General features: G+C 46.8%; 2 protein-coding genes across 15 annotated transcripts in view; one reads left to right on the plus strand and one right to left on the minus strand.

The window, feature by feature from the left end:
• Window positions 1-7,198, plus strand: part of RAP1GAP2 (RAP1 GTPase activating protein 2) — a 318,047-nt gene extending 310,849 nt beyond the window's left edge. For 6 of the 10 annotated variants that reach the window (XM_025210745.1, XM_025210753.1, XM_006016109.3 and 3 more), the window contains one exon: window positions 1,057-7,198. The gene's annotated coding sequence lies outside the window, so the exon portion shown is untranslated. The remainder of the gene's footprint in view (window positions 1-1,056) is intronic. The other 4 variants (XM_025210789.1, XM_025210775.1, XM_025210784.1 and 1 more) reach the window with 1 other exon arrangement.
• The window catches only part of LOC102379882 (tapasin-related protein-like), a 29,405-nt gene that overhangs the window by 5,777 nt on the left and 13,215 nt on the right, over window positions 1-10,413 (minus strand). For 2 of the 5 annotated variants that reach the window (XR_003095407.1, XR_003095406.1), the window contains exon 10: window positions 9,149-10,084. The gene's annotated coding sequence lies outside the window, so the exon portion shown is untranslated. Of the gene's footprint in view, window positions 1-7,470; window positions 10,085-10,413 lie in introns of those variants that run through there. The other 3 variants (XR_003095408.1, XR_003095410.1, XM_006016110.3) reach the window with 3 other exon arrangements.

Here is a 10,413-nt window from a genome sequence, read left to right on the forward strand (position 1 = left end):
TGCTACCCAGAATGTTTTGGTAAAACATGCGTCTTTAGAGAACAATTAACCCTGGATAAGTGCACCGTTTGTTAAAGCTTTGATTGAAAAGTTATCTTAAACCCTCAAGGCTGTTGTCTGATGGGACAACAATAAATTATAAAAATAGATTACTGGTGATAAAGACGTAAGGCATCTTTTAGTCCGTTCATTCTCTCCCTCATCCATGAAGCACCCTTTACTTAATTTTCCTTAAAAATATAGTAATTTTAAGTGTTTCCCACAGAGCTTCCACCACTCCATTTTGGGAGAATATGCTCTGCATGCCAGTAGGTCTCATCCTTTCAAGTTCAGCTATTTTAGTCATAGTTTTATTGTAAAAAATCCCAAGCACACGTATTTAAAAAAAATAAGGCAAAGGGTGCCTTTGCTGTTTATTCACCAGAATTGGAAAAGAAAAATTTTCCAATAAACTTCTGTGGATGTGGATAGAGGTTTGTGTACAGAAACATGGAGTTTATACCACCTATAAGCTGTCATTAGAAAATTTCTGGCCCTCCTGTTTGGGGAGAGGAGCTTAGGAACATGAACTCTATGGAGTCATGTACCAAAAGGATCCCTGAACGCCTGAGCCAGTCTCCTGACAGCTTTTGCTTCTTTAAACAACCTCACTTATGACATTTGCATGCTTGGAGCTAACAACCCCCCTTGCTGTGACATCGGTGGGACCTCTAAGCACCTGTGAATGAGCCGGTCATTTATTCTCGCAGCTGGCGGTCCAGCTCCTTGGCAAAGGCCAAGTCCAAAACCTGTTGCAGTCAGTTGAAAGACTCCAGGTGGTCTTGGATCAGGTCCTCTCTTCACATATTGGAGATGGCCCTGCTTGGAGCAGGGGGTTGGATTAGACAGGACCTCCTGAGGTCCTTTCCAACCCTCCTTTTCTGTGATTCTACAAAAGTTTCAACGGTCCTCAGATTTGGCAAAACTCAGGCTCCTCGCCTCCGGAGGAGCGAGAACAATCCCCGTTATCTGTTTCTGACACTTTTTTGTTCCTTTTTCCTCTTATTTTTTTTGCAGAGAATTTGTGTCAGCAAAGGGAAAAATTCTTCCTTTGAGCATCAAATGGGAAAATACATTCTCCACACTAAAAGCGACCTGCCGCCACGCAGTGCCATTCCTTCACCTACTCAGCTTTACCTTGGCGTCAAGAAGAAACCGCCATCCTGCAGCGAGTGCTGACAGACAACCCATCCTTTCCGAAGGGTAAACACCTCCACCCCTGTCCATTTTAGCTAACAAAACACCTTCTTCCTGCACTGCATAAGGAGATGCGTTTTCTGCCGCGTACCACGTACGATCTGCTCACGGTGACTTCACCCGTCCTCGGTACTCTGAAATATGTTAACCTCATGTGCTCCTTGTGCGTGCTGTAGCTGTTTGTCGTCAGATGAGTGCTGTTCATCTTGTGTACCTCTGATTGGAAACAAAAAGACATTTCAATTGCCCATCCTGTTTCCTATAGGCTTTTACATACTGCGATTCCGTGCGTATCACTTTTCACAGCTAGCATATGACTTTTCCTTGCACAGGAAGAAAGCAGCACAGCCATCCTCTGCTCTTCCAGGGTATCTGCGAGCTTTATTTTTAGTTTCCTAATGGAAAACAACTAGTCAGGGCTTTCTGATTGTGGCGGAGACTGTCAGGAGATGCTCTCAAATACATGCTTTGGACTCCCAGCTTGGGCTGCTCCTCCTTCAGTTCTCTTTGCCACCGGTCTGCTCCATGAAGTCATAAAGTCCTTGAGAGGATCAAGGCAAAATTCTCTGCTTCTGGAAATCTGCAGCTGTCCACGGGCTTCAGTTCAGAGAAGCTAGATGGGCTAGTGGGTAGGGCACTGGTGTGGGCATCAAGCAATGCCCAGAGAGTGACTTTGGATGAGTCACTTAACTTCTCTGTGCCTTTCCACTCTTTTTTCTGTCTTGTCTACTTAGATCGTAAATTCTTTGGAGCAGGCACCATCTCTTGCTATAGGTTTTTTAGGGCCTAGCCTCACCGGTGATCTCAGATGGTATCTTGTAAGATCAGTAGTTGATGGTAATAGAGCTGCACTGCTTTCTACTAGCAGAGAACGTGGTCCTCGCTCTTTAGGAGCACATATGGCCCGGAGAATCTCCACTTTATCCCCAGCAAGTAAATTCCAAGCTGTCAAGAAGGAGACTTTTGTTGTTTGTTTGTGCATAAGTTGTTTGGCAGGGCAGCGAAACCCACCCACTCAGAGGAAGTTTGTTGCTTGTGCCTTTGCTGTGTAATGGCTGATGTGGTGCGTGGGTGTGCAAAGTCAAAATAGGGCTGGGAAGAAGGAAAACAATGAGTGATGAATGAGCAAGCTGTACTGCTACATCCCCCCCACACGCTGCTCTGCAGAAAAATGTTTAAAATGCTCTGGCTTGGGGCACTGGGTGCCCCAATATAAAGCAATTAAGCACACGGTTCCTTTTCCTCCTCTTCTTTAAGTGGGCCTGATCTCATCATCTCACACCAGGGTTATATCAGCCCAGCTCCACTGACTTCAATGGAACGTGCTCCGGATTTCCAGCACTGTGGGCATGTCTATGTGAGATGCTTACTGCGCGTTGGTCTTGTTAGCCAGCAAAAACCATGTCAATAGCCTACTGCACAGTGTTATTAGGCTAATGCACAGTAAGTGTCACTAAATAACCATGCAGTGGTGCTACTGTGCAGTAACTCTAGGTACTGCACATTGAGTTAATGCTGTATTAAGTGCTAAACTAAAAGCGCAGTATCTAAGGTGCATTCATAAACGTGTAGATGTGCCCTGGGAGGAAAGAACGAGTGCCACATACCTCTACATCCACTTTGGCATGTGGAAAGAGAGGCCACATCTCACTTGTGGCAGTGCAGCATTGCCCTTAGACAACCCCACCTTCCTCACCTCTCAAGGCGTTGTTGCCCTGCACCTGGAGCAGTGATTTGCACTGATGTAGAGGGAGTGTTTAAATGGTGCCGCCCTGATTTGGTCGCATTTTAGACCTGCTTTCCAGTGGCAGAAGCAAAGGCACGACCTTGGATAATCAGACGGCTGTGGTTTAATTTGCTGCTTTAGTACTGTGGGAACCTGGTATTTTACCAGAGAGCAGGTTTTCATTGATCAGCTGCTGAACTGCAGAGAGGAGGGACGTGGCCTGTATAATTTAAAAGCCTTTTCTCTGCCAAAGACTAAGCACCGCCACCTGGGACAGATGCTGAAATGGGAACGGTCAAGTGCAATAGTAAGCATGGGTTGCAACAACGCCTGCTTTGGTTTAAGGGGTCAGGTCAAGCCCCGTTGGCCTCAGTGGAGCTGTGCTGATTCCTTTACACTTTTGGAGAGCCCACCCCTGCTTGTATTTACTTGCACATGAAGGACTAGGGTTAAGAATCAGAAGTTGACTTCCCTGGAAGCTGACCGTTGTCCTGCCAGAAAATGGGGGAAGAGGGCTGCATTTATGTCCTCTGCCAGGTGGCGAGAGGCTGGTAGATTATTTCTTTCCAAAAGCACCTTTACCAATACTGCAAAATTCATATTAAAGCCCTGGCCAAGCTCTTGCCCTTTGTGGTCTCTGCATAGAGACAGGTATCTTGCAACTGTAACTTCATTTTCTGGTTTTCTGCTCAAGTGACTGTTTGGTTTAGATACCGCCGACTCTTAAATACCTCTGCTAGGTTCTTGTTACTTTTTTTTATTCTTTATTCCTTATGTCCAGCATGGGGCTGGTCCAAAGCTTGTGCCTTTCCCTCTTAAAAACAAGCTTCTGTTTTTCATCTCAGATGCAACAGAAACTTTTGTTTCTTAAGGGAATCCAGATATTTCCCTAAAAAATGTTTCAGGGGATGAGGTTGTTCTCTTGCCACTGAAAAGACAGCATTTGAATTTCAGAGCCAAAGTTGAACAGTTGGCACACAGATGATACTAAATTTGGAAGTTAAAGGGAAAAAAATGGAGAACTTTAAAATAGGCCCAAGAATGAAAATTGTGCTCTCTTCCCGTCACAGTCATTTGAAACTGTGGGGCAGGGGCGGGCAATTATTTTGGGTGGAGGGCCGCTTACTGAGTTTTGGCAAGCCATCGAGGGCCGCATGACAGGCAGCCAAGGGCAGATAAATATTAATTTTCTAAATTTTTTAGGAGCCCCACGGGCCGGATAGAATGGCCTGGCGGGCCGCATTTTGCCCACCCCTGCCGTGGGGCATTGAGCAGGGAGAGTGCTTCAGGCGCTCTGCCTGTGCGCACCTACTGAGCTACATAGAAACCTGAACCAGATCATCATGATGAGAAACAGGAATGACTCGAACCCTCCCCACCCTTTAATTTCCCTGGATTTGAGTAAGATTTAAATATTTAAACCAAGCCTTTGGTTTTGATGAGGGAAACAAGCACACCCCCCTTTACATCCAGTTGTGCAGCAGTCTATAGATGTCTCAGGTTGCAAACATAGAAATGTTTGAGCTTATATTGAAATGTGCTTTGGTAGCATTTTTGCGTGTTTTTTCTCCCTTTTCCCCTGAAAAGCTTTTTGATCAACTCCCTTGTGAAATGGTGATTGGTAGCATTATTATTTTACTTTGGCTTTGAGGGTTTTTTTTTTTCCCTGCTGTTCCACTGGGCTGCTGGATTCATCATTAGCGTTAAGTGTTGATCTCTGTGAGATCTTGAAGCATAAGATGCAGTGTTGAAAAGGAGGTTGTTTTCCTCTCGACTTGGGGAGGTCCAGAAGCTTGGGGCTGAATGTGACTGAAGGCAAAGGGGAGGGTCCAAAGCTGAGCGAAGGAAATGCAGGGAGTTTGACTCATCTTTGCAAGGCCAGTCCTGCACAACTTCAGCTGAGATGATCTTTGGACAGTATTTTCCAAAGCTTTCAAGTACTCCTGCTCATTAAAGATCCTGTGTAAGGCTCGACGAGAGTAGGAATTTTAATGCTGCCCCCCTAGCCAAATCCCAGCCCGCTTTCTGCCTGTTTCTGTTCCCTTGATGCTTTGAAGTGGGTGCAGTATTCTTCACTTCCAGCCCTAAACTGACTTGTAGCAGTGCAGCGCGCTGTCCAGTGGTCGCTACTTTACACCTCTGAAGCATTTGCACTTCAAATAATGATGAAGAAGTTCCTTGTATATATTGCCAAGTGTTTTGGATCCTTTTCGGGATGAGAAAAACTATCGAAGCCCGTACAGAGGGGGACCCTCGCCAGACACTAAATTCTTGGGCAGTGCATTTTTCTGGTTTGAGAGACAAAACTTGAAAGCAAAATGCAATCTTTTTATCATCCTTTTCTTTAGATGGTCAATGGGAAATAAATCGTTGTGGGACGGGCTCCAATTGTAGATATGAGGACAGTGTTCTGGTGTCTTACATTCTTGCACTGATCTTGTACTGTATTCATATGGGTACTATGGAAATGCAAACACTGTATATTTATTTAATAACAAGACATTCAAGGCTAGATCCTCAGTGGGTATAAATCAGTGTAGCTTTACTGACTTCACTGAAGGCCTGACCCTCAGTTTCAAAATGTTCATCAAGCGTTTGAGCTCTATGAAGTAGCAGTTTGCCTTTTGATTCTGCAGTGGAGCTGCTGCTGAAATATCCTGGGGACACAACCCAGTTAGAGAACAAGAGCCGGGTTTTCAAACCCGCCGCGTTAAAAACCACAGACATGGGGCTGTTTCTTGAAAATCCCACCTCGATCATACAGTGAGGTCTCACGTTGCAAATTTGCACTGCAGACTGGAACAGAGAATTGTCTCGCCTCTCAAGGTACTGTGGTCTTGGAGAGGATGGGTTGGTAGCTGCGTATAGACCCTCCAACATGCTTTGGCCCTTGTTCGGGGGAGCACTCCATCACATGCTTGCACCTGGCTGGAATCAGTGCAAGCTAAGCACACGTTACACTTAAGCACAACCTTGAAGTGTTTCTCTAAAAGACAAAGGCACTTAAGCACGTATTTGCTACTTTCCTGAATTGGGCGCTGGGTTGTCCCGGGCAGACAAAGGGTCAGAGCAACTAGCTGAGGTATGGACATATTCACAGCAACTGAGGATCTGGCCTACAATAAAATCTCCTAGCTACCTTTGGGGCTAACTCTGGGAGGTGTTGGGCATCTCCAACACCTATTAAAATCAGTTCCCAGGCCCTCTGTGGTCCAGTCCTTGAATTCCTGTGGCTTTGCTTAAGTTTGAACTTCTGTTCCATCTCAAATGGTAAAGATTTCTTTCCCCCCTGCCCTCCAAGTCTTGAAGCATGCTTTCATTATCTCCCCCCACCCCCATGAATGTAGCCCTGTATAAGTTCTGCAAAGGAAAAATGCTGAATTTATATTAGAATGTGAAGAGAGTTTATAGTGTGAAAAGCAAATCTTAAATGACTGTATCTGACAAAAAAAGAAGATATTTTTTTTGTAGAGAGGCGATGCTTTGTAGAATTTCTGGTTGCCTATGTTTGTTGTAAATACTGTACATTTAATTTATTGCTATAGTAGCATATTGTATTTGTTATGTATAAAAATGATTCTCAAGGTCCACAAATGTATATTTTGTTGCTTAAATGTGTCTTTGCAAAATTCACAATAAATAACATATTTTGTGTCCATAAGTGTTTGGTACTTTAACTGAGCTCCTCAGAGATCATCCTCTCACTTACAGCAGGTACCGCTGAGGAGCATGTGTGCACAAGCAGAATCGAGCCTTAAAGGAGGCTGAAAGGTTGTACAGAAGTTTATTGGGAGCTGGTCTTTAAACCAGATCCTCAGCTGGTCGCGCCACTGTGGACAGCTTCCACCAACTGAGGAGCTGGTTCCTTGCCAAAGGAAATGACAGAGGATATGTTAAGACACCATTGTGACCTGAAAAATCAGCCAAGTGCGGGTCGTATTCTGCCTTTCAGCTGTGATACGTTGTAGGAATTGACTCCTATAGACTGACTCCTCATTTCCCTCACCTTAATTACTAACACGAGACACTAACTGTGCAGTAGCGTGCCGCACAAAAACCATTCTAATCAGCGGCGATGTGTAGGTGGTGCATGGGGGGTGCACGGGTGTGCACGTGCACCTCCTGACAGCCAGTGTTCCCAGGCAGGCGAGAGCGTTGGTGCCCCCCTGAGAGCACTGGCTGGGGAGTGGGGGAGCCAGGAGAAGTGGTCCCTGCATGGCTGATCGCACTCACCTGAAGTGTCAGCGGCGTGCCCAGAAGTGCCAGCAGGGGGACTCCTCCAGTCAGTGACCTGTGGGGGGATGGACAGACGGATACACTCCTCCCCCGCCCGCTGGTTACTGACTGGCCATTGTGGGGACAAGTGCCCCCCCCCCACCCCGACTCACGAGGCACCAGTCGGCCACGGTGCTAATACACTACTGCATAGTAGTATTAGGCTACTGCACAGTGTCACTAAAAACCCATGCACTGGCGTTAATGCGCAAGTAACTATGCATTGGTTAACCAAGTACTAAAATTAATGTGCAGTCACTATGGTGCATTAATGAATGTGTCCCATTGAGAACAAAATTTGGGACTGATTGAACAAGAGGCCTAAGTGCTATGGAGCACGAGCACCCGCTGAACAGCTCTGCCAACTGGGGATTGGCTGACGTACAAGCAAGCTGAGGGCTTTTGCCACGGCCTGGCCGGGGCTGGGCACCACGTCACGGTGCTGGCACTCTGCTGCCCTCCAGAAGTGCCTGCCCTCTGCAGCACTGAGCTGTTCCCAGCAACGCTGAGCAGAGCCGGGCTCCTTCTCGCCCGCTGCCCTTCTGGCCCTTTAAGGGGCTCATTTCTGCACCTGGTGCACAGTGTTGGGAAGGGGCACTTGGAGGAGGGTGTGGGGATGCCTTTGGGGCCCTTTAAGGAGTCCTACCTAGTGCGGAAGGGCCCTTCTGGGTCACACTGCTATGGCTACTACCAGGGGACCAGCAGCTCAGGGCTGTCCGGCTGGGGCAGGGGGCCACGTGGACTGTCCAGACCCAACGCTGTCGTGCGGTTCCCCTGGCATCTTCTGCCCCCTCCCCCGCCCCAGCCACTCCTGCCCCCTCCCCCTGCAGTGGCACTGGCTCACATGACACCCTAGCTGCATGCCTTACACCTGCCCCCTCACTCGATGCCCAGGCTAGGATGATCGGCTCACCCTAGTGACACAACTAGGAGCACAGTCTGCAACAGAATATCCTGGACAGCTGCCCTGCTCCCCCGCACCAACCAATTGGAGGCTTTTGGCTATACCTCTGATGCTACAGATTTGTGCAGAAGTAACGGCTGCATGTCTATGGCTTCTATCCTTCTCCTTGGATCTCACTACAACTGTCTGTATGCTTAGAGCTACACAAGTCAAAAACCAACATCTTAAATAGTACCTGGAAGCCCACGTGCACGTGGCAGAGCACCTGCTGAATCCTCTGTCGGGCCACTAGTCTTGCAGCTTAATTTCTAGGTTTTAAGCTGTAGAGCATAATTCTTGAAATTTTTGCACAAGTATTATCAACACAACCATGCCAAAACCAGAGTAAGCAGTCAATCAGTTCCTCCAAAAAAAGAATCTCTGCCCAGCGGTGACCCATATGTGTTCTGTATTATTTCCACCCCCCACCTGCCCCAAACCATATTCAGGACACACACAAAGTGAATAATGGCAGGCAGAAAACACATGATACACTTGAGAAAGCAGGGTGACAGAACTGTCTACATTGCAGCTACATCAAAACATTTTGAGGACTAGAACAGAACAATCAGTACAACAAAGCAATGAAGAATGTCTTGCATTCAATGCTAGTCTAAATCTGTCCTAACAAAAGAGATCACCCTAAGAAATCCTTGTCCTTAAAACAAAGCAAGGCATGTTTGGAAAGCTAAAACATCTGTGAAAGCATCAGGATACGCAAGGCTGTTCCAGATCAGAAATGCAGTCGGGGCCAGAACATACAATACATTAACACTGATATTATTTACAGCCATATTTGCACTAAATTTGTACTGGGATTTGGAGCAGACAGATGATCATTTGTCCCCGGGTAGCTGTCACAGTAGGCACTATTATGGCACTATACCATTATGTGGTCTGTTTGCACTGAGCAAAAGTACGTCCACAGTCATCCTGGGCTGCTGAACACTTACAGTAGCATAACTTACGTCACGTTATTGTCCCTGCTGTTCTTCCTCCGAGGTAAAGCATTCTTTGTTGCACCAAAGTCAAGGGAATTCACATTAATGTCATGTGTCCAGGTCATAAGGCAAGCAGTGGTGAAGCACCAGAATGGAGGCCACTGCTGCAGTGAGGAGAGAGCAGAGATAAACTCCCGTCCAGTTCAGTTATCGGGAGAACGTACCTGAATGCTGAAGAGTGGCTTTAAAAAAACTCCCAATACACAAGCACAGCCCATCTGGTGACTGGTAAATGCTGGATTCAAGCCCCTCAAGGACCCTGCTCTCCACTTCGCTGTGTGCAGTTATTTTCAGGGGAGCAAAACGAATGCAACATCAGGTGGAAAATCTGTTACAGCTGGTGTGCAGTTGTGCGAGTGACAACCCGAATTGCAGGGCAAGAATCAGACCCCCAAATTTAAGACGGAACTCGTCTAAGGTCCCTTCTACACGACAGCTGCACTGTTTGGATTATGGCAGCCTAAAGGATGCAGTACAAATCCCCCCCCGCACCACAGATGAGGTTATGTTGTACAGGAGGGGACTAAAGTGCCTCTATAACCATCACCAGTTGGAACAATAAATAAAGACCCTGTTAACCAGTGCACACCATGTATAGACAAAGCCTAAGAGCCCTCTGAATTGCTCTCTCTCCATTGTGTCGTCCAACAAGTTCCCATGCATCTTATTTATACCTCGGAGACTTTGTGTGCTGCACGGCCAATTTCTCACTCTCCCCCTGCCAGGAGCAGCGTTTCTGAGTCTCAATGACCGAAAAGGAGTCAGAGTCCGGGGTAGGGCTTTTCCAGACACCAGGTACAACTAAAGCAATGGAGATCCGGCCACAGTGCGACGGCAACTGCAGGCTTTCTTTCCACTTTTGGCTGCATTTCAGCTGTAGCAAAGGGGATCGGCAACACTGTTCTGGAAGGGAGAGGAACAAAAAGGGCATTTTATGCTGATTCCAGGGAAGGATTTCATAGAGACATCCTTGCTTGACACTACAGCCTCTTTCTTGATTGTTAAAATATGCTTAAGAGATCCAAGGGAGAGGACCGTACCCCACCCCAACCAGAGGAAGGCAAACACCCCCATACCAATGTGGCGGTAAAAAAAAAAAAATTGCTTCCTGATCTCAGCAGTGGCCCCTAGACTGCACTGCGTGGTTAATAATGTCAGTGAAACCCCGGCAAGCATTTTCAGAGGGGAAAACTTTAAACTTAACATGATTTTTTTTTTCTCACTTTGTTTTC

This window comes from Alligator sinensis, unplaced genomic scaffold (genome assembly GCF_000455745.1).
Source record: "Alligator sinensis unplaced genomic scaffold, ASM45574v1 scaffold118_1, whole genome shotgun sequence".
Classification (NCBI taxonomy): Eukaryota; Metazoa; Chordata; order Crocodylia; family Alligatoridae; genus Alligator; species Alligator sinensis.